General features: G+C 41.6%; 2 long non-coding RNA genes across 2 annotated transcripts; both read left to right on the forward strand.

Moving 5' to 3' along the window:
- The first annotated feature begins 1,442 nt into the window (after nt 1-1,442).
- Nucleotides 1,443-7,784, forward strand: LOC137209442 (uncharacterized). Its single transcript, XR_010936059.1, has 3 exons — nt 1,443-1,563; nt 1,627-1,989; nt 7,106-7,784. It is a non-coding gene; the product is annotated as an uncharacterized lncRNA (long non-coding RNA).
- Nucleotides 7,785-7,835: 51 nt separating this feature from the next.
- On the forward strand, nt 7,836-9,732 carry LOC137209443 (uncharacterized). The gene is made up of 2 exons (XR_010936060.1): nt 7,836-9,434; nt 9,498-9,732. It is a non-coding gene; the product is annotated as an uncharacterized lncRNA (long non-coding RNA).
- Nucleotides 9,733-24,534: the final 14,802 nt, after the last annotated feature.

The following is a 24,534-nucleotide window of genomic DNA, read 5'->3' on the forward strand; positions in this document are numbered from 1 at the left end:
AAGCCACAGGGTGGGCCTGTTTGTGAGAGTATGCATTCTTTGTCCCCAAAGACTCCTCTTGTGTGGTCCCTTTATCTGCAGTTGAAAGACTTCTCTCTTTGCTCCAAGCACTAGAGGTGGTTAGTGGGTTTCGCCAGAGGATAGGAAGATTTAACTCCTCACTGCTGATAGATCAAGAGAAAATTAATAAAGGATTCGGAGGAGCACTCAGTGAAACTGAATTCTTAAATTCTTGCTGAGATAGGGCTTCTAGGAACTCTGATGATGAGATAAACCCCACTTCCTCTGTTTGTACTCAGCTCTTCGATACAGCACTAAGGCAATTTGTCCTGTGTAATAACCTAGCGTGAATCACTACAAAGCTAAAACCATGTCCCTAGAGAGCTCACAGAGATGGAGATTAGTGTCTCGTGAAAAAGGCCAGACCACTGCAGAGGTAAAGGGTTCATCTAAATCAGTGTTCGTAGTTGCCAGCAAAGTGAGGTTTTCTTGCTGCTTTGACTCTAGCTGTCTTCCCTCAGGGCTGCTCTTGTGTTTGAACCTTTCTGTGTGGGAGGCCCTCAGCCCCCTTTTCCTGAGGTGCACCTTCCGTACACAATCTAGGCAGCCTGCCAAGTGAAAGCAATTCTGAGACCCAATACCCCCTCTCCTGATCACACTCTCCTAACCCTTGACCTTCCATCTGGTCCTGAAGACAAGCTCCTTTCTTTTTGGCCCTTTGTCACCCCATTTTTGCTCCCCTTCTAGGCTTTTACCGTGTAGAGGCCCTGCCCGTGTGCCTGAGATGGAATTCTATAGGTTCACACCAGGATACCCCAACTGGGATCCTTAGCTGGGGTTTTTCCAAGAAAGATCCGCAGACCACCTGCATCAGAATCACCATAGGGTGCCTGTTAAAAAACCAAATCATGAGGCCCCACCCTAGACCTTCTGAATGGGATCTTTTGCAAGAAGCCTAGAATCTTCCCCATTAACACCCGAATGCTTCTCTTTGCATTAGTTTAAGAACCAGCCCTTGTAGATCTGGCTGTTTCTTTAGAAAACCTTTTACCTATTTGCAGAGAAACCCCACCTGCCTCACACCCATAGACTTATAGTATTAAACACGTTGCTGTCTTTTCACTTTACCTCTCACTCTAAAATTCCCACGAACTTAGCATTTCATATCTCTATAGTTTTTTTTAGTTCTCATCAAAAGAAAGGCATGAAAAAATAAGAGAGTCCAAAACTGCCTTCTACCATAAAAAAAAATGTAGAAAACAGAACAAACTGCTTTCAGACAATGGACAGCAGGCAGTGCAGGGCTGTGATTGCTGAGAGAAGGGGACAAGTGAAGTGAGTTATACAACCCTCCTGTCCTCCTGCCTGGAGGCAATTTCTGAACTGCCCTTTGGGCTGAGGGAGAACTGTGATCCCAGCAGTCTCATTGTGGGACTCGAGGGACATTGTTCCAGCTAATGATTAAGAACTCTCCAGACAATAGGGGCTTCTTAGACAATGGGTGAATTTCCAGGATGTCCGGCCCCCTTCCGAGAAGGAGGGAGATAACAAAATGTAAAAAAGGTGTCTGTCAAAGACCAATCAGACAGCTGGGGAGAAGGAGGGAGATAACAAAATGTAAAAAAGGTGTCTGTCAAAGACCAATCAGGCAGCTGGGGACAAGTTCCCTCTCTGGTCCGAGCCTAAGCCGGGACCAATCAGCAGGAGAACACAACCAAATCTATAATTTACATACGGGGAAGTGGGAACCTATAAAACTGACATATTCGCGCCCAAAAGGGTTCCTTCTTCGACCTCCTGCGTGAGGACCAAGGAACCCCGGTGCACCGGCCTTCAATAAACCTCTTGCGTTTTGCATCGACTTCCGACTCTTGTTGTTTCCTGGGTGAGTCGAAACTCCTAGGAGACCGCGCAGGTCTAACATCTGGGGGCTCGTCCGGGATTCCACTCGCCCCGGACCACAAGAACATCGGGAGTTGGAGGTACCAGGTAAGCTCGAGCTTGATTGTCTGTTTGTCCCTTGTTCTTTGTGGGCCATTATCGGAGGAAAGCCGTAAGAATCGGCTTATTATGGAATCTGTATCGGACCTCTGGCTAGGCAGACGTGCTAATAGCCGGCGTCCATGAGCCCTAGGGGACGCCCTGGTGGCTCATCTGGAAGGAGAGGCAAAGTCTGTCTCCCCTTCACTCGGTTTCGGCAGTTCCCTTGGTGATAACTGCCATCTGAAGAAGTTCCGGTTTTGAAGCGAGCTCGCGGTGGCCCATACGTATATGTGTTTCATGGAATTTTAACTGTTTCTGTATTGTGGTCTATTCTTCTTCTCTGACGGACGACAATGGGACAAACTATGACGACTCCTCTTTCCCTTACTCTAAGCTATTGGACCGAAGTTCGGGCCAGAGCCCATAATTTTTCGGTAGAGGTAAAGAAAGGAAAGTGGCAGACTTTGTGTGCCTCTGAATGGCCAACATTTCAGATAGGATGGCCCCCCGAAGGATCCTTTTTATTAGACAAGATTAAGCTGCTGAAGTCTAAGATATTTAATATAGATACCCACGGACATCCAGACCAAGTACCATATGTCTTGGTCTGGGAAGATTTAATTCTCTCCCCACCTCCGTGGGTCCGGCCCTTTGTTTCCTCAACAGGTACGTCCGCGCATACATCAGCAGCGTCGGAGATATTAGCCTTAAAGAAAAATCCCAACACGGAGAAGCTACCCGACGCCCCGGATCTACCGAAGGCGATTTATCCTGACCCGCAGTCCGATTTGCTTCTTTTGGATTCCCCACCCCCTTATCCTCCGGCCCCGAATCCCCTACCACCTAGAGGACCCCCAGCTCCACTGCCCTCGGCACCAAGGGAACCATCCATGATGGAAGAAGAAAGGGGTCCCTCAGTGGGCACTAGGAGCCGGAGGGCTATCTCCCCGGACTCCACTGCCCTACCTCTTAGAGAATATGGCCCCCCCGATGGCCAAGGGAATAGACCTCTCCAATATTGGCCCTTTTCCTCTGCAGATCTTTATAATTGGAAAATGCATAACCCAACTTTTTCCGAAAATCCACAGGCCCTTACCGCTTTAATAGAATCTCTTGTTTTCTCCCACCAGCCCACATGGGATGATTGTCAGCAGCTGCTCCAGACTCTCCTAACGACTGAGGAGAGGCAACGGGTTCTTTTAGAAGTCAGAAAAAATGTATTAGGCGCCAATGGGCAACCTACCCAGCTGCCTAACGAGATTGATACTGGTTTCCCACTCGTCAGGCCAAACTGGGATTTCAATGCCCCGGAAGGTAGGGAGCGCCTGAAAATGTATCGCCAGGCTCTGGTGGCGGGTCTCCACGGAGCGGCCAGACGGCCCACTAATTTGGCTAAGGTAAGGGAAGTAACTCAGGGGCCCCAGGAATCGCCAACTGTGTTCCTGGAACGTTTAATGGAAGCCTTTAGACGCTTTACCCCTTATGATCCAACTTCGGAGGGACACAGGGCTACTATAGCAATGGCTTTCATAGATCAAGCGGCCCCTGATATTAAGAAGAAATTACAGAGGCTAGATGGCTTGCAGGGATTTTCGCTTCAGGAGTTAGTAAAAGAGGCAGATAAAGTATATAACAAAAGAGAAACAGAGGAAGAGAAGGAAGAAAGAAAGCAGAAAGAGCAGGAAGCCCATGAAATAAGACGGGATAAGAGACAGGAGAGGAATTTAAGTAAGATACTGGCCACTGTGGTTGGAGGAAGAAATATAGGGGATAGAAATAGGCAGGAAGGGCGAACGGCAGACAGAAGGCGGCCATTAGACAAGGACCAATGTGCCTACTGTAAAGAAAAAGGACATTGGGCGAGAGAATGCCCTAAGAAAAAGAATGGAGGAAGGCCAACCAAAAACAAAATCTTAACATTGAAAGAAGAAGACTAGGAAAGTCAGGGCTCGAACCCTCTCCCCGAGCCCCGGGTAACTCTTAAAGTGGAGGGGGAACCTGTTCAATTTTTGGTAGATACCGGAGCCCAGCACTCCGTCCTTCTCCACTCAAAAGGTCCTATCTCAGCTAAAAGGTCATGGGTACAAGGAGCCACTGGGAATAAACAATATTCATGGACCACACGAAGGACAGTAGATCTTGGGATTGGACGAGTAACCCATTCATTTTTGATTATTCCGGAATGCCCCTATCCTTTGCTGGGAAGAGATTTACTCTCCAAAGTAGGGGCTCAAATCCACTTTCAGCCAGAAGGTCCCACCATAACTGATAATAAGGGAAGGTTACTTCAAATATTGACTATGAAATTAGAAGATGAATATAAATTATACGAGCAGCCTTCATCCTCACGAGTTAATGTTACTGATTGGGTAACTCGGTTCCCTCAAGCCTGGGCAGAAACTGCCGGAATGGGGATGGCCAAAAATCGGTCCCCGGTGCTAGTGGAACTCAAGGCAACTGCCACCCCAATAACGGTCCGTCAATACCCCATGAGTAGAGAAGCCAAAGACGGTATCCGTTCCCATATACAGAGGCTACTAGACTTGGGCATCTTAATAAGATGTCAATCAGCATGGAACACCCCTCTCCTGCCGGTAAAGAAACCAGGAACAAATGATTATCGGCCGGTGCAGGATCTACGAGAGGTAAACAAACGGGTGGCAGACCTCCACCCCACAGTTCCAAACCCTTACAACCTCCTGAGCACTCTTCCACCTCAACATACGTGGTATACTGTTTTGGACCTTAAAGATGCTTTTTTCTGTTTAAGACTCTCTCCCCTGAGCCAACCCTACTTTGCCTTCGAATGGAAAGATCCAACATCGGGAATGTCTGGTCAGCTGACATGGACACGGCTACCTCAGGGATTTAAGAACTCCCCGACCATCTTTGATGAAGCCCTCCATCAGGATTTGGCATTATATAGAGAATCAAATCCCCAGGTAACATTACTCCAATACGTTGATGATATTTTATTAGCTGCTGAGACCCAAGAAGATTGTATCAAGGGTACTGAAAAACTGTTAACGGAACTTGGAACCCTGGGATATAGAGCCTCAGCCAAGAAAGCACAAATATGCCAACAACAGGTCAGTTACCTGGGGTATCTATTAAAAGGGGGGCAAAGATGGCTCACGGAGAGCAGAAAGGATACGGTGGCCCAAATTCCAGCTCCCAAAAACGCCAGGCAGGTTAGAGAATTTTTGGGGACGGCCGGATTCTGTAGACTATGGATTCCAGGGTTTGCTGAGCTGGCAGCCCCATTGTACCCCCTAACCAAAAACAGCACTCTTTTCGTTTGGGGCGATAAGGAACAACGGGCTTTTGACCAAATCAAACGAGCTTTACTTTCAGCTCCAGCCCTAGGACTGCCAGATGTAACCAAACCTTTTCATTTATATGTGGCCGAAAATAAGGGCATTGCAAAAGGAGTATTGACTCAGAAATTGGGTCCCTGGAATCGCCCAGTTGCTTATTTGTCAAAAAAATTGGACCCTGTGGCATCAGGATGGCCCACCTGTTTAAAGATAATCGCTGCAGTGGCCGTTCTAGTCAAAGATGCTGACAAACTAACTTTAGGACAAAATCTAACGATAACAGCTCCTCATACCCTGGAAAATGTAGTCCGTCAACCACCGGATAGGTGGCTAACTAATGCCAGGATGACTCATTACCAAACCCTGTTGCTAAACTCAGATCGCATCAAGTTTGCTCCAGCCACAGGACTCAATCCAGCCACCTTGCTACCTGATCCTGACTTGGAAGACTCCACCATCATACATGACTGTCAGGAAGTACTAGCCGCAGCACACGGCAGTAGGCCAGATCTGATGGACCTGCCCCTCCCTGATGCTGATTTCACCTGGTTCACGGATGGGAGCAGTTTCCTGGAGGAAGGTAAGCGTCGAACTGGGGCAGCCGTGGTAGACGGAAAACAAGTCATATGGGCAGCGGCGCTACCACAAGGGACCTCAGCCCAACGAGCTGAATTAATTGCCCTGACGAGGGCATTAGAGATGGCAGAGAATAAAAAAGTAAACATCTACACAGACAGTAGATATGCGTTTGCTACCGCTCATATCCACGGTGCCATTTACCAACAGAGAGGGCTACTAACTTCAGGTGGCAAAGAAATTAAAAACAAAGACGAAATCGTGGCTTTGTTGACTGCACTCATGCTTCCTACTAAAGTCAGTGTCATCCACTGCCCTGGACATCAAAAAGGAAATACCCCAATAATTAGGGGAAATAATATGGCTGACCAAGTGGCCCGAGAAATAGCATCGGGAGAAGTCATTTTAGGACTGTCAGATAAAGTTCCTGAAAAACCAGGCCGCGATGAAGAAATCATCCCGGCCACAACAAAAGGAACTTTGTCCCCTCAGCAAGCAGAATCCATGTTACAACAGATGCACAGATGGACACATTTGGGGACTAAAAAGATGGTAGCCTTGTTACAAAAAGCCGGGTACGAAACCCCTGGAATGACAAAATTAGCTGAACAAATTGTGCAGGAATGCGTCCCATGTCAACAGGTAAATGCTCACAAAGGGAAACTTGAAACTGGAAAGAGACTCAGGGGGGACCGCCCAGGAACTTACTGGGAAGTGGACTTTACCGAAGTGCGTCCTGGAAGGTACGGTAATAAATACCTTTTAGTTTTTGTAGACACTTTTTCAGGATGGATAGAGGCTTTCCCAACAAAGAAAGAAACAGCTGCTGTAGTAGCCAAGAAGATTTTAGAAGAAATTTTTCCTCGATTTGGAGCATCAAAGGTAATAGGGTCTGATAATGGTCCAGCCTTCGTCGCCCAGGTAAGTCAGGATGTGGCCAGATATTTGGGGACTGATTGGAAATTACATTGCGCCTATAGACCCCAAAGTTTAGGTCAGGTAGAAAGAATGAATAGGACTCTAAAAGAGACCCTAACTAAATTGTCCTTGGAGACTGGCGGTACCGATTGGACGGTGCTCCTTCCTTTGGCCCTATTCGGGGTTAGAAATACACCTTCCCGATACCATCTTACTCCTTTTGAAATATTATATGGTGCCCCGCCTCCCCTCCTCACTTTAGGAAAAGAAATAAAACCTGATTGTCAAAATAACATTGACTTATATGCTAGGCTACTGGGACTCCAATTGGTCCAGAAAGAAATATGGTCCCAACTCGCCAAGGCCTACCAACCGGGAACACCGGGAGAAACTCATCCTTTCCAAGTCGGAGACTCCGTATACGTCAATCGGCATCGAACCCAGACGTTGGAATCTCGATGGAAAGGACCATACACCGTCCTCCTCACCACCCCAATGGCCATAAAAGTGGACGGCATCGCTGCCTGGATCCATGCTTCACATGTGAAGGCTGCACCAGCGACGGCATCATCAGGATGGCGGGCCCAAAGAACCGACAACCCGCTCAAACTCAAGCTTCTACGAACCTAAGACTTATAATTTTGGTTTTACTGCCTTTACTGACTGTAAGTGATTTTAGCCCTCACCTCCCCCAACGTTTAACTTGGCAGGTAATTTCTCAGACTGGAGATGTAACCTGGTCCATTAGTCATACTGCACCCCCCTGGACCTGGTGGCCAGATCTTTTTCCTGATGTTTGTAAATTGGCTATAGGAGCACCTTATTGGGATACAGAAGATTCTCATGATATGAACACTGCCCCTTCCAAAGTTTCGGAAACTGATTGGTTTGGGCCGGGTTGCAAAAATGCAGGCAAAAGAATGATGCTTGGTATCCTCACTTTCTACGTATGCCCCGGGTTCCACCGCCCTTGATCTCTGAATTATAAATGTGGTGGAACTGAAAACTTATTGCAAAAGCTGGGGATGTGAAACTACCGGGGATACTAATTGGAAACCCACCTCAACTTGGGATTTTATTACTGTAATGGCTAATTATTCTCATAATGAGGATACCGGACACCGGAGTAAATGTTCAGGGTGGTGTCATCCCCTTAAAATTTCCTCTAGTAATCCCGGAAAAAGAGATAAAAAATGGATAAATGGTCATTCTTGGGGCGTTAGATTTTACATGAGGGGATATGATTTAGGAATATTAATGACCCTTAAGCTAAAGATTGAGACTCCTGCTCCTATATCAATAGGCCCAAATCCCATACTTGGCCCCCCTTTGCTTCCCCCGGCCCCTTCAACTACGTCAACAAAGAATGAGACTAATGAAACCTCTGGATCCAAAGAACCCACAGTTAAGCCTGGGACTCCTCAGGATAGGATGCTTTCTTTGGTGCAGGCAGCCTTTACGGTTCTCAATGCTACAAACCCAGAGGCTACAAAATCATGTTGGCTCTGCTATGCTGCCCCTCCCCCTTATTATGATGCTATAGGATATAGCTCCAACTATACTAATTCTACCTCCTCAGACCAATGTCGATGGAAGCAAGAAGGGAACAGTAAATTAACCCTGTCCTCGGTTTCTGGAAATGGTACTTGTATAGGAACACCTCCCCAGTCCCATAGACACCTTTGTCATGATTTTAGCCTCCCTTCAGGCTCAGGATATCTTGTACCTCCTCAAGATGGATGGTGGACATGTAACACGGGGCTCACCCCTTGTGTCTCTTTAGAGGTTCTTAATACTTCAGCTGACTTTTGTGTGTTAGTGCAATTAGTCCCTAGACTTATCTACCATTCAGACTCATCCTTTTTAGATGAATATGTAGGAAAAACAAAAAACAAAAGAGAACTTGTAACCCTCACATTGGCTGTCCTTCTAGGACTAGGAATATCTGCCGGGATAGGAACAGGAACCACAGCCCTCATACAACAACCCCAGTATTATGCAAGTTTAAGACAGGCTGTAGACATCGACCTTCGAGCATTAGAAAGTTCCATAACTCAACTAAAGGAATCACTCACCTCACTTTCAGAAATGGTGTTGCAGCCTAGATTTGCTGTTTCTTAAGGAAGGGGGATTATGCGCCGCTCTAAAAAAAAAATGTTGCTTTTATATTGATCATTCAGGAACCATTACCAAAACCATGGATAAACTAAGGGAACGCTTAGATAAAAGGCAAAGGGAGAGAGAAAACGAAAAAGGATGGTTTCAATCATGGTTCGATAAGTCCCCCTGGTTTACCACCTTAATCTCTACTCTGTTGGGACCTCTTATTGTTTTATTGTTGATTTTAACTTTTGGACCATGTGTTCTAAATCGCTTGATAGCATTTATTAGAGAACGTATCAGTACTGTACAAGTTCTAATGTTAAGACAACAGTACCAAAGTTTACGAACAGAAGGTTGAGATTCCATGATTGGAATCAATAGTCACAAGAAAAAGGGGGGAATGTGGGACTCGAGGGACATTGTTCCAGCTAATGATTAAGAACTCTCCAGACAATAGGGGCTTCTTAGACAATGGGTGAATTTCCAGGATGTCCGGCCCCCTTCCGAGAAGGAGGGAGATAACAAAATGTAAAAAAGGTGTCTGTCAAAGACCAATCAGACAGCTGGGGAGAAGGAGGGAGATAACAAAATGTAAAAAAGGTGTCTGTCAAAGACCAATCAGGCAGCTGGGGACAAGTTCCCTCTCTGGTCCGAGCCTAAACCGGGACCAATCAGCAGGAGAACACAACCAAATCTATAATTTACATACGGGGAAGTGGGAACCTATAAAACTGACATATTCGCGCCCAAAAGGGTTCCTTCTTCGACCTCCTGCGTGAGGACCAAGGAACCCCGGTGCACCGGCCTTCAATAAACCTCTTGCGTTTTGCATCGACTTCCGACTCTTGTTGTTTCCTGGGCGAGTCGAAACTCCTAGGAGACCGCGCAGGTCTAACATCATCAAATTGAGATGACAGATATCAGAGTTCAGGGAGGCCAAGCCAGCTAGAATTCAGGGCAGAGTACAGATAGGAGGAGATGCATAGAGAAAGACCTCCAGAAATCTGAACGGGGTCCCCTTGCATCTTTGATCAAAAGACCAACTTCCACAGGGCTAAAACTCCACAAGTGGGACAGAGAACATCCAAGAAAAGAGCATTACCAGGAGCTTCAAGCCAAAAAATTCCCAGAGCTTACACAGGGCTGGGAACCATTTGAGTATCCACCAGCCAGATAGAGGGATCTCACTGAATACATTCAGCATAGATCCCAGAGACAGTCACATCTTAGAAATGGGACTAAACTAACCCTAAAGTAAAGGGTACTCTACAACTACTCTATAAGAGCTTTAAAACAAGCTTTGAAAGGACCAAACTAATCCACAAGGAATTTAATTGCCTGTCAAAAAACAAACAAACAAACAAAAACTCCAACAAACTTTAAAGGAATAAAATAATATCTAGCACTCAACAATGAAAAAAAATGCAACGTCTTACATCCAATAAAATATTACTAGATTTCCAAGAAGCAGAAAAATGTGACACATAACTTAGTAGAAAAATCAGTCAATTAAAAAAGACCCAGGAAAATGTAAGTTTGTGCAGCCTCTATGGAAAACAGTATGGAGGTTACTTAAAAAACTAAAAATAGAGTTACCATATGATCCAGCAATCCCACTCCTGGGCATATATCCAGAGAAAACTATAATTTAAAAAGATACATATACCCTAATGTTCACTGCAGCACTATTTCCAATAGCTAGGACATGGAAACAACCTAAATGTCTATTGACAGATGAATGGATAAAGTAGCTGTGGTATATATACAATGGAATATTTCTCAGCCATAAAAAAGAATGAAATAATGCCATTTGCAGGAACATGGATACTAGATATTATCATACTAAGTGAACTAAGTCAGACAAAGACAAATATCATGTGATACTGCTTATAAGTGGAATCTAAAAAACATTGTACAAATGAACTTATTTCCAAAACAGAAAGAGACACAGACATGGAAAACAAATTTATGGTAACCAAAGGGGAAATGGTGGGGGCGGGGAGGGATAAATTTGGAGTTTGGCATTAACAGATACACACTACTATATATAAAATAGATAAACAAAAAAGATCTACTGTATAGCACAAGCAACTATATTCAATATCTTATAATAACCTATAATGGAAAATCATCTGGAAAAGAATATATATATAAGCATACATATATGTATAACTGAATCACTTTGCTGTACACCTGAAACTAACACAACATTGTAAATCAACTATATTTCAATAAAAATAATTTTAAATAAAATAAATTAAATTAAATGAAAATGTAATGTTCAGAGTAAATTCTAGTTGATTGTATATTTGTAATAAAAATATAGGTATAAATTTTCCTCAAAAAATTAAGAGGACCCAGAAAAAATAGAGAAATGGAGTTATTAAAAAACATAAAAATAGATATTATAAAGGTGTGATATGATCAAAGATTTAAAGGAAAACACATGAATAATGAGGAGAAAAGTGAACAGTGTAAAAAAGAAGCAAATGAGAAGTATAACATTGAAAATGAAATTTTTACAGAGTAGAACTTACAGACTAGACATCTGAGAATAAAAGCAATGAGCTTGAATTCAAAATGAAACACAAAAAGAAAAAAATTGCAGAAAAAGGGAAAAGAACCTCGGTGATCTTTGGGACATTATCATAAATAAATATAATTAGAATATAATTCTAATATAATTAGAATCCAAAGAAGAAAGAGAGGGAGGATAGAAAAAAAAAAAAGTTGATGGGGCTTCCCTGGTGGCACAGTGGTTAAAAACCTTCCTGCCAATGCAGGGGACATGGGTTCGAGCCCTGGTCTGGGAAGATCCCACATGCCGTGGAACAACTAAGCCCATGCGCTACAACTACTGAGCCTGTGTTACAGAGCCCACAAGCCACAGCTACTGAAACCCGTGTGCATAGAGCCCATGCTCTGCAACAAGAGAAGCCACTGCAATGAGAAGCCTGCACACTGCAACGAAGATCCAATGCAGCCAAAAATTAAAAAAATAAAAAAAAAAAACTTGAATAAATGATGCCTGAAAATTTTCCAAAACCAATGAAAACTCTAAACCCAAAGATCCAGGTATTTCCTGGTGGTCCAGTGGTTAGGACTCCACGATTGCACTGCAGGGGGCACAGGTTTGATCCCTGGTCAGGGAGCTAAGACCCCACAAGCTGTGCAGCATGGCCAAAAAAATAATTTTTTAACTAAAAAAAAAAAAAAACCCAAAGAGCCAAGAATCTTAACAAACCCCAATTATCACAATAACTAACAGGGACAACTATACAAAGGAACATCATAATCAAACTGATGAAAACCTGTGATAAAGAGAAAAACCTTAAAAGTAGCCAGAGGCAAATGACACATTACAGACAAAGGAAAAAAGATTTGAATTACTATGACCTTCTTGATGGAAATTATGCAAGCCTGAAGACAATGGAGTGCTGAAAGGAAAAAAAAAATTCTATACCCAGTGTAAAACTAAAAGCAAAATAAAAACTGTCAGATGAGAAAAAGCTGAAAGAATTTCCCAGCAGCAGACTTGCCCTAAAAGAAATGTAATTCTGAGGGGTGTCCAGATAGCAGAGTAGGAAGATCCTGGCTCACCTCCTGCCACAGAAAACCAGAACTGCAACTATTTATGCAGCAACCATCAAGGAGAATCCACAGCTGAAGGTATAAAGAAGGATCATCAACGAAAGGGGTAAGAGGGGAGTGTGTAGTCAAGACCCACACCCTCAGGCAAGCAAACCACAAACGGGAGGATAGTCGCAATACTAGAGGTTCTCCAAGCCCCGCATCGGGTGCGTCAGCACCAGGAAGATGAGCCCCCAGGACACTGGGCTTTAAGGCCACTGGGGCCTGTGTACAGAGGAGCCAAGGGCTGTAGGAAACTCTGCTCTTAAAGGACACATGCAAAACCTCACACTCTCCAGGACCCAGAGCAGAGGCAGCAATTTTTAAGGAGCCTGGATCAGACCCACTTGCTGAACTTGGAGAGCTGCCCAGAGAGACAGGAGGCAGTTGGGACTCCCCCTGGGGATATAGACACTGGCGGCAGCCATTTTTGAAAGCTCATTCAACTGTGAAGACACTAGTGCTGAAAAGGGCCATTTTGGAGTCCTCCCTCTAGCCTACTTGCACCTGGGGTTTAACTGTCTACCAGCTGGTCAGCACCAACCACAGACCACTTCCCCGGCCCTCCCAGCCAGCAGCCCTAAGGTCCAGCCCCAGCCATAAGCAGGCCCAGGACCTGACCTTGCCCACAGGTAGGTTGGAACCAGCTCCAGGACACCCAAGGTCCCAGTCCCGCCCATCAGTGGGCTGGCACCAGCCTCAAAGGCCCCAGACAACAACGTTAGCTACACCAGTACCCTATCCTACCCATCAGTAGCCAGCAGCCTCCACACAAGGCAGGGCCTGGCAGCCAACGGGGTCGGGGCACAGCCCTGTGAACCAGCATGCCCACAGTAGGTGGCCTGGCCACAACAGAAGGAAACACATAGGGGGCACCCCAAGAGCATACAGCTCTGATGACCAGCAAGGAGTGTGCTGCTGGGCCCCACAGGACATCTCTTACATAAGAACACCTCTCCAAGATCAGGAAATGTGACTGACATACCGAATACATAGAAATAAAAACTATGAGATTTAGGTAAAATGAGGCGATAGTGGAATAGTGGCAATGTTCCAAATGAAGGAACAAGATAAAACCCCAAAAGAACTAAGCAAAGTGGAGATAAGTAACCTACCTGATAAAGAGTTTAAGGCAATGATCATAAAGACGCTCAATAAACTCAGAAGAACGGTTGATCACAGGGAGAGCCCACACTTACACGGTCAATTCATCTATAAAGGAGGCAAGAATATACAATAGGGAAAAGACCACCTCTTCAATAAAGGGTGTTGGGAAAACTAGACAGCTCCATGCAAAAGAATCAAACTGGAGGAGGAAGTTGCAAGGTGGAGGAGTAGAAGGACATGAGCTCACCCATTCTTACAAAAACACCAAAATCACAACTTAATGTTGAACAAACATTGACAAAAATACCCTGGAAACTACCAAAAAGATACCCTACATCCAAAGACAAATAAGAAGCCACAATGAGATAGTAGGGGGGGCACAATCACAATATATCAAATCCTATACCTGCCGGTTGGGTGACCCACAAACTGGAAAATAATTATACCACAGAAGTTCTCCCACAGGAGTGAAATTCCTGAGCCACACATTAGGCTTCCAAGCCTGGGGGTCTGGCAACAGGAGGAGGAGCCCCCAGAGAAACTGGCTTTGAAGACCAGCAGGGTTTGATCACAGGAATTCCACAGGATGGGGGAAAAAGAAACTCCACTCTTGGAGGGTGCACACAGGTTCTCATGCACACTAGGACCCAGGGGAAAAAAGCAGTGACCTCATAAGAGACTGAACCAGACCTACCTGCAAGTATTGGAGGGTCTTCTGCAGGGATGGGGGCAGCTGTGGCTCACTGTGGGGACAAAGACATTGGCAACAGCAGTTCTGGAAGTACTTATTGGTGTGAGCCCTCCTGGAGGCTGCCATTTCCTCCCCAAGACCTAGCCCCCTACCCCCAACAACCAGTAGGCTCCAGTGCTGGGATGCCTCAGGCTGAAAACCAAGAGGGCAGGAACACAGCCCCACTCATCAGCAGACAAGCTGCTTAAAGTTTTCCTGAGCACAGCCCTGTCCACCAGAGGGACAAGACCCGGTTCCACCCACCAGTGGGCAAGTACCAGTCCGTCACACCAGGAAGCCTGCACAGCCTCTTAGATAGCCTCATCCACCAGAGGACAGACAGCAGAAGTAAGAAAACTACAATCCTGCAGCGAACAGAAAGGAAACTGCAATCACAGAAAGTTAGACACAATGAGGCAGCAGAGGAATATGTCCCAGAGGAAGGAACAAGATAAAACCCCAGAAGAACAACTAAGAGAAATGGAGATAGGTAACCTGCCAGAAAAAGAATTCACAGCAATGATCATGAAGATGATCCAAGATCTCAGAAAAAGAATGGAGGCACAGATCGAGAAGATACAAGAAATTTTTAACAAAGAACTAGAAGAACTAAAGAACAAACAAACAGAGATGAACAATAAAATAACTGAAATGAAAAATACACTAGAAGGAATCAACAGCAGAATAACTGAGGCAGAAAAACGAATAAGTGAGCTGGAAGACAGAATGGTGAAAATTACTGCCACCAACAGAATAAAGAAAAAAGAATGAAAAGAAATGGGGACTGTCTCAGAGACCTCTGGGACAACATTAAATGCACCAACATTCACATTGTAGGGGTCCCAGAAGAAGAATAAAAACAGAAATGGCCTGAGAAAATATTTGAAGAGATAATAGCTGAAAACTTCCATAACATAGGAAAGGAACTAGTCACCCAAGTCCAGGAAGTGCAAAGAGTCCCAGGCAGGATAAACCCAAAGAGGAATACACTGAAAGACATAGTAATCAAACTGACAAAAATTAAAGACAAAGAAAAAAATATTAACAGCAGCAAGGGAAAAGCAACAAATAATATACAGGGGAACTCCCATAATGTTATCAGCTGATTTCTCAACAGAAACTCAGCAGACCAGAAGGGAGTGGCATGGTATATTTAAAGTGATGAAAGGGAAGAACCTACAACCAAGAATACTCAGCAAGGCTCTCATTAAGATTCAACAGAGAAATCAAAAGTTTTACAGACAAGCAAAAGAGAATTCAGCACCACCAGACCTGCTTTGCAACAAATGCTAAAGGAACTTCTCTTAGCAGAAAAGAAAAGGCTACTACTAGAAACAAGAAAATTACAAATGGAAAATGTCACCAGTAAAGGCAAACATACAATACAGATAAGAAATCATCCACACACAAATATGATATCAAAACCAGCAACTGTGAGGAAAGAATAAATGCAGGATACTGGAAATGCATTTGAAATTAAAAGACCAGCAACTTAAAACAATCTTGTTTATATATAGACTGCTATATCAAAACCTCATGGTAATGGCAAACTGAAAATCTACAATACGTACACATATACAAAAGAAAAAAGAATCCAAACACAATACAAGTTAGTCATCAAATCACAAGAGAAGGGAATAAAAGAGGAAGGGAAGAAAAAAGTCCTGCCAAAACAATTAAGAAAATGGAAATAGGAATATACATATTGATATTTACCTTAAATGTAAGTGGATTAAATGCTCCCACCAAAAGACATAGACTGGTTGAATGGATACAAAAACAAGACCCCTATATATGCTGTCTACAAGAGATCCACTTCAGATCTAGGGACACATGCAGACTGAATGTGAGGGGATGGAAAAAGATATTCCTTGCAAATGGAAATCAAAAGAAACCTGGAGTAGCAGTACTCACATCACACAAAATAGACGTTAAAATAAAGACTGTTACAAAGAAGGACACTACATAATGATCAAGGGATCAATCCAAGAAGAAGATATAATAATTGTAAATATATGTGCACCCAACATAGGAGCACCCCAATATATAAGGCAAATACTAACAGCCATAAAAGGAGAAATCAACAGTAACACAATCATAGTGGGAGACTTTAATACCCCACTTTCACCAAAGGACAGATCATCCAGACAGAAGTTCAGTAAGGAAACACAGGCCTTAAAAGACACATTAGACCAGCTGGACTTCATTGATATTTATACAGCATTCCATCCCAAAGCACCAGAATACACATCCTTCTCAACTGCACATGGAACATTCTCCAGGATTGATCATATGCTGGGCCAGAAAGCAAGCCTCTGCAAATTTAACAAAATTGAAATCATATCAAGCTTCTTTTCCAACCACAATGCTATGAGATTAGAAATCGACTACAAGAACAAAAACTGTAAAAAAAACACAAACATGTGGAGGCTAAACAATATGCTACTAAACAACCAATGGATTACTGAAGAAATCAAAGAGGAAATCAAAAAAAATACCTAGAGACAAATGAAAACAAAAGCATGATGATCCAAAAAGGGAACTCTCCTACACTGTTGGTATACAATTGGTACAGCCAATGTACATTGGTACATTGGTATAGTCACTATGGAGAACACTGGTACATTGTTACAGCCACTATGGAGAATAGTATGGAGACTCCTTAAAAAACTAAAAATAGAGCTACCATATGATCCAACAATCCCACTCCTGGGCATATACATATGGAGAAAAACATAATTCAAAAAGATACTTGCACCCCAGTGTTCATTGCAGCACTATTTATAATAGTCAATTCACGGAAGCAACCTAAAGGTTCATCAACAGATGAATGGATAAAGAAGATGTAGTACATATATACAATGGAATATTACTCAGACATTAAAAAAAAATGAAAAATGCCATTTGCAGCACAATGGATGGACCTAGAGATTGTTATACTGAGTTAAGTAAGTCAGACAGAGACAGACATATATGTGCTATTGCTTATATGTGGAATCTAAAAAAATGGTACAAATGAACTTATTTACAAGAAAGAAAAAGAGTAACAGATGTAGAAAACAAACTTATGGTTATGAAGGGGGAAGGGAGGGAGGAATAAACTGGGAGATTGAGATTGACATATACACTATATATAAAATAGATAACTAATAAGAACTTACTGTATAGCACAGGGAACTCTACTCAGTACTCTGTAATGACCTATTTAGGAAAAAGAATCTAAAAAAGAGTTCATATATGTATATGTATAACTAATTCACTTTACTGTACAGCAGAAACTAACACAACATTGTAAATCAACTATACTCCAGTAAAAATTAATTAAAAAAAAAAACAAACAGAAAACCCAAACTGAAAAAAACCTATGGGACATGGCAAAAGCAGTTCTAAGAGGGGTGTTTATAGAAATACAATCTTACATCAGGAAACAAGAGAAATCACAAATAAACAACATAACCTTACAGCTAAAGCAACTAGAGAAAGAAGAACAAACAAAACCCAAAGTTAGTAGAAGGAAAGAAATCAGAGCAGAAATAAATGAAATAGAAATGAAGAAAACAATAGAAAAGATTAAAGAAACTGAAAGATTGTTCTTTGAAAAGATAAACAAAATTGATAAATCTTTAGCCAGACTCATGAAGAAAAAAAAGGAAATGAAAAAAAAAATATTGGAAATGAAAAAGGAGACGTTACAACAGACACCACAGAAATACAAAGGATCATAAGAGACTACTACAAGCAACTGTATGCCAATAAAACAGACAACCTGGAAGAAATGGACACATTATTTGAAAGGTACAACCTTCCAAGACTGAATCAGGAAGAAATAGAAAATATGAACAGACCAATCACAAGTACTGAAATTGAAAAATGTGATTTTAAAACTCTCAACAAACAGAAGTCCAGGACCAGATGGCTTCACAGGCAAATTCTACAAAACACTTAGAGAAGAGCTAACACTTATCCTTCTCAAACTTTTCCAAAAAATTGCAGAGGAAGGAATACTCCCAAACTCATTGTATGAGCCACCATCACCCTGATACCAAAAACAAAGATACCACATAAAAAGAAAATTACAGGCAAATATCACTAATGAACATAGATGCAAAAATCCTCAATAAAATACTAGCAATCCGAATCCAACAATACATTAAAAGGATCATACACCATGATCAAGTGGGGTTTATTCCAGAGATGCAAGGATTTTTTTAATATCCACAAATCAATCAGTGTGATACACCACATCAACAAATTGAAGAATAAAAACCATATGATCATCTCAATAGATGCAGAAAAAGCTTTTGACAAAAGTCAACACCCATTTATGATAAAAACTCTCCAGAAACTGGGCATAGAAGGAACCCACCTCAACATAGTAAAGGCCATATACGACAAACCCACAGCAAACATCATTCTCAATGGTGAAATACTGAAAGCATTTCCTCTAAGATCAGGAAAAGACAAGGATATCCACTATTGCCACTATTATTCAACATAGTTTTGGAAGTCCTAGCCATGGTAATCAGAGAAGAAAAAGAAATAAAAGGAATACAAATTGGAAAGAAGAAGTGAAACTGTCACTGTTTGCAGATGACATGATACTACAGGTACATAATCCTAAAGATGCCACCAGAAAACTACTAAAACTAATCAATGAATTTGGTAAAGTGGCAGGATACAAAATTAATGCACAGAAATCTCTTGCATTCCTATACACTAACAGTGAAAGATCAGAAAGATAAATTAAGGAAACAATCCCATTCACCACTGCAACAAAAAGAATAAAATAATTAGGAATAAACCTACCTAGGGAGGTAAAGGACCTGTATTCAGAAACTATAAGACACTGATGAAGGAAATCAAAGATGACACAAACAGGTGGAGAGATATACCATGTTCTTGGATTGGAAGAATCAACATTGTGAAAATGACTATACTACCCAAAGCAATCTACAGATTCAATGCAATCCCTACCAAATTACCAATGGCATTTTTCACAGAACTAGAACAAAAAATCTTAAAATGTGTATGGAGACACAAAAGACCCCTCTTGAGAAGAAAAAAGGAGCTGAAGGAATCAGGCTCCCTGACTTCAGACTATTCTACAAAGCTACATTAAACAAGGTAGTATGGTACTGGAAAAAAAAAACAGAAATATAGATCAATGGAACAGGATAGAAAGCCTAGAAATAAACCCATGTGCCTATGGTCAATTAATCTACAACAAAGGAGGTAAGACTATACAATGGAGGAAAGACAGTCTCTTCAATAAACAGTGCTGGGAAAACTGGCCAGCTACATGTAAAAGAATGAAATTAGAACATTCTTTAACAACATACACAAAAATAAACTCAAAATGGATTAAAGACCTAAATGTAAGACCAGATACTATTAAATTCTTAGAGGAAAACACAGGCAGAACACACAGCAATATCTTTTTTGAGCTGTCGCCCACAGTAATGGAAATAGAAACAGAAATAGACAAATGGGACCTAATTAAACTCAAAAGCTTTTGCACAGCAAAGGAAACCATAAACAAAATGAAAAGATAACCCACAGAAAGGGAGAAAATATTTGCAAATTATGTGACCCGACAAGAGATTAGTCTCCAAAATTTACAAACAGCTCATGTGGCTCTATATCAAAAAGACAAAAAACCCAGTCAAAAAATGGGCAGAAGACCTAAATAGACATTTCTCCAAAGAAGACATACAGATGGCGAAGGGCACATGAAAAGATGCTCAACATCACTAATTATTAGAGAAATGCAAATCAAAGCTACAATGAGATATTACATCATACCAGCCAAAATAGCCATCATCAAAACGTTTACAAACAGTGAACCCTGGACAGGGTGTGGAGAAAAGGAAACCCTCCTATACTGTTGGTGGGAATGTAAATTGGTACAGCCACTATGGAGAACAGTATGGAGGTTCCTTAAAAAACTAAAAATAGGGCTTCCCTGGTGGCACAGTGGTTGAGAGTCCGCCTGCCGATGCGGGGCACATGGGTTCGTGCCCCGGTCCGGGAGGATCCCGCATGCCGCGGAGCGGCTGGGCCCGTGGGCCATGACCGCTGGCCCTGCGCGTCTGGAGCCTGTGTTCCTCAACGGGAGAGGCCACAACACTGAGAGGACCGCGTACCGCAAAAAAAAAAAAAAAAAACTAAAAATAGAGCTACCATATGATCCAGCAATCCCACTCCTGGGCATATATCTGGAGAAAAACATGGTTTGAAAGGATACATGCACCCCAATGTTCATTGCAGCGCTGTTTAAAATAGCCAAGACACGGAAACAGGCTAAATGTCCATTGACAGATGAATGGATAAAGAAGATGTGGTACATATATACAATGGAATATTACTCAGCCATTATAAAGAAAGAAAGAATGTCATTTACAGCAACATGGATGGACCTGGAGATTATCATACTAAGTGAAGTAAGTCAGTCAGAGAAAGACAAATATATGATATTGCTTATATGGGGAATCTAAAAAAAAATGATACAAATGAACTTATTTAACAGAAACAGAAAAGACTCACAGACTTAGAGAACTAAACTTATGGTTACTGGGGGGAAGGGGAACAGGGATAGACTGGGAGTTTGGGATTGACGTGTACACACTGCTGTATTTAAAATGGATAACCAACAAGGACATACTGTACAGCACAGGGGACTCTGCTCAATATTCTGTAATAACCTAAATAGGAAAAGAATTTGAAAAAGAATAGATACATGTATATGTATAACTGAATCACTTTACTGTACACCTGAAGCTAACAAAACATTGTTAATCGATTATAGTCCAATATAAAATAAAATTTTTTTTAAAAAAGAGAGAAACAGCAAGGACGCCAGTGCAGCTGCAAGAGAATGAGAATGAGGAGGAGATGGGACCAACGAGTAATGGAGGACAAGACTATATGGGACCTTCTAGGACATTATATGGACAATGGCTATCACTCTGAGTTCATTTGAGGTAGACAAGACTGAGATGGATTATTGAGAAAAAAAAACCTTTTGTTGGAGTCAAAGACAAAAGAGAAATTAGAGAGAGAGATAAAGTGATTAGGGATTTCAGAAAGAAGATATGTCTACATCATCTGAGTAGAAAGGGTCACAGAGATCTGGCACTAATTTTGTATGGTTCTCTGTATGTAAAAGACCTTCTAATAGCACCTTGAGTTTTTAATATGTGAAACAAAAAGAATCAAACTGGACTAGTTTCTCACACCATATGCAAAAATAAACCCAAAATGGATTAAAGACTTAAATATAAGATCTGAAACCATAAAACTCATAGCAGAAAACCTAGGCAGTAAGCTGGTTGACGTTAGTCTTAGCGATTTTTTTTGGGGATCTGTCTCCTCAGGCAAGGGAAATAAAAGCAAAAATAAACAAATGGGACTACATCAAACTAAAAGGCTTTTGTGCAGCAAAGGAAACTATCAACAAAATGAAAAGGCTGCCTACTAAATGGGAGAAGATATTTGCAAACAATATATCTGATAAGGGGTTAATATCCAAAATAGACAAAGAATTTATATAACTCAACATCAAAAAAAAAAAAACCTGATTAAAAACTGGGTAGAGGACCTGAATAGACATTTTTCCAAAGAAGACATACAGACGGCCAACAGACACATGAAAAGATGTTCAACATCACTAATCATTAGGGAAATGCAAATCTCACACCCGTTCAAATGGCTGTTATCAAAAAGACAACAAATAACAAGCATTGGGGAGAATGTAGAGAGAAGGGAACCCCCCTGCACTGTTGTGGGAATGTAAACTGGTGCAGCCATTGTGGAAAACTGAATAGAGATTCCTCAAAAAATTAAAACTAGAACTACCATATGATCCAGCAATTTCACTTCTGGGTATTTTTCCAAAGAAAACAAAAACACTAAGTCAAAAAGATACATGCAGCCCTAAGGTTGTTGCAGCATTATTTACAACAGGCAAGATATGGAAGCAAACTAAGTGTCCATTGATGGATGAATAGATGACTAAGACACGAGTATATATATACATATATATGTATATGTGTATATATGTATACATTTGTGTGTATATGTGTGTGTGTGTGTGTGTGTGTGTGTATACATATATATACACATACACATTAGGATATTACTCAGCCATTAAAAAAAAACCCTGAAATCTTGCCATTTGCAATGATTGGACCTAGAGGGCATTATGCTTAGTGAAATAAATCAGACAGAGAAAGAAAAATACCATATGACTTCATTTATGTGTGGAATTTCTAAAACCAAACAAACATGCAGAAACAGACGCATAGATATACAGAACAAACAAGTGGTTCCTGGAGGAGAGAGGGTGGGAGGATGAGTGAAATAGGTGAGGGATATTAAGAGGTACAAACTCCCAGTTACAAAATAAATGAGTCGGGGGGGGGGGGTGAAACGTGCAGCATGAGGCATGTAGTAGATAACATTGTAACATCTTGATATGATGATAGACGGCAGCTAGACTTATGGTGGTGATCACTTTGTAACGTATGAAAACTTCAAACTGCTGTGTTGTACACATAGAACTGATACATTTTGTAGGTCAATTTTACTTCAGTTTTAAAAAAGAAATGTAATTCTTCATGATGTTCTTCAGGAAGAAGGAAACACGATAAAACTTGTATCTACACACAAAAATGAAAAATGCCAGAAATGGTAATATGTAGGTAAATATAACACATTTTCTCATTTTAAATTTCCTTAAAAGATAATTGACTATAGGGCTTTCCTGGTGGTGCAGTGGTTAAGAATCCACCTGCCAATGCAGGGGACACAGGTTCAAGCCCTGGTCCGGGAAGATCCCACATGCCGTGGAGCAACTAAGCCCGTGCACCACAACTATTGAGCCTGTGCTCTAGAGCCTGCGAGCCACAACTACTGAGTCTGCATACCTACAGCCTGTGCTCCGCAACAAGAGAAGCCACCACAATGAGAAGCCCACGCACCACAACAAAGAGTAGCCCCCGCTTGCCGCAACTAGAGAAAGCCCACGTGCAGCAATGAAGACCGAACACAGCCAAAAATAAATAGATAAATTTATTTTTTTAAAAAAGATAATTGACTATAAAGGAAAATAGTAACAATGAATTATGTGTGACGACATATGAAAGTAAAATCTATTAAAACGATAGCATAAAGGTTAAGAAAGGGTAAGTACACTGTTTTTAGTTTCTTACACTATTACTTGAGGTAGTATAATATTATACGAAAGTAAAATGTGATTAGTTAAAAATGCATATTTTAAGCCTTAGAGCAACAATTAAAAAGTAAAGAAAACGGTGCTTGCTTAGGCAGCACATAGAGTAAAAAGAAAAGAAAAGGAAACAAGATTAGCTAATAAGCCAATAGTAGAGATAAAATGGAATCCTAAAGCTATAACCATTTAATCCAAAGAAAGCAGGAAAAGTAGAAAAGGAACAATATGGATAAAAAGGAAACAGATAACAACATGGTAGACTTAATTCCAATCATACCCATAACTGTATTATGGAATCTAAACATACTATCAAAAGGCATATAGCCAGTTTAGATTTAAAAATCAAGACTGAATTATATACAGTCTATAAGATATTCACATTAAATATAAAGGCACAAGTTGGTTAGAAGTCAAAGAATGAAAAAGATAAATCATTAAAACACTATCCCCCCAAAAGCCAGAATAGTTTGTTAATATCAGAAAAGTAGCTCTCAGAACAAGAAACACTACCGAGAATAAAGAGGGACATTTTATATCGATGGAGGCGTGAATTCATCAGGAAGACACAACAATTCTAAATCTATAAGCACCTAAAAATAAAGCTTCAAACACATGAAGCAAACCTGATAGAACTGAAAGGAAAAATCCACAATAATAGCTGGAGAGTCTTTCATTCTCGTCTCAGCAATGATACAAGTAGACAGAAAGTCAGCAAAAATATATGAGACCTGAAGAATACATGAACTAGGATGTTCAGTAAGACCACTGTCCTGGAATTGGCACTAAGGCCCATAGCTGAAAACCACAGGCGCGAAGTATTCCATATTCTAAAGAAAGCTGCCCAAAATGGAAGCCAGCACCCCTTTATTAAGTGATGGACGAGTTAGCCCTACTGCCCCGTGCCAGCATCCCAACTACCATCCACCTGCCTCACCACAAGC

This window comes from Pseudorca crassidens, chromosome 16 (genome assembly GCF_039906515.1).
Source record: "Pseudorca crassidens isolate mPseCra1 chromosome 16, mPseCra1.hap1, whole genome shotgun sequence".
Classification (NCBI taxonomy): domain Eukaryota; kingdom Metazoa; phylum Chordata; class Mammalia; order Artiodactyla; family Delphinidae; genus Pseudorca; species Pseudorca crassidens.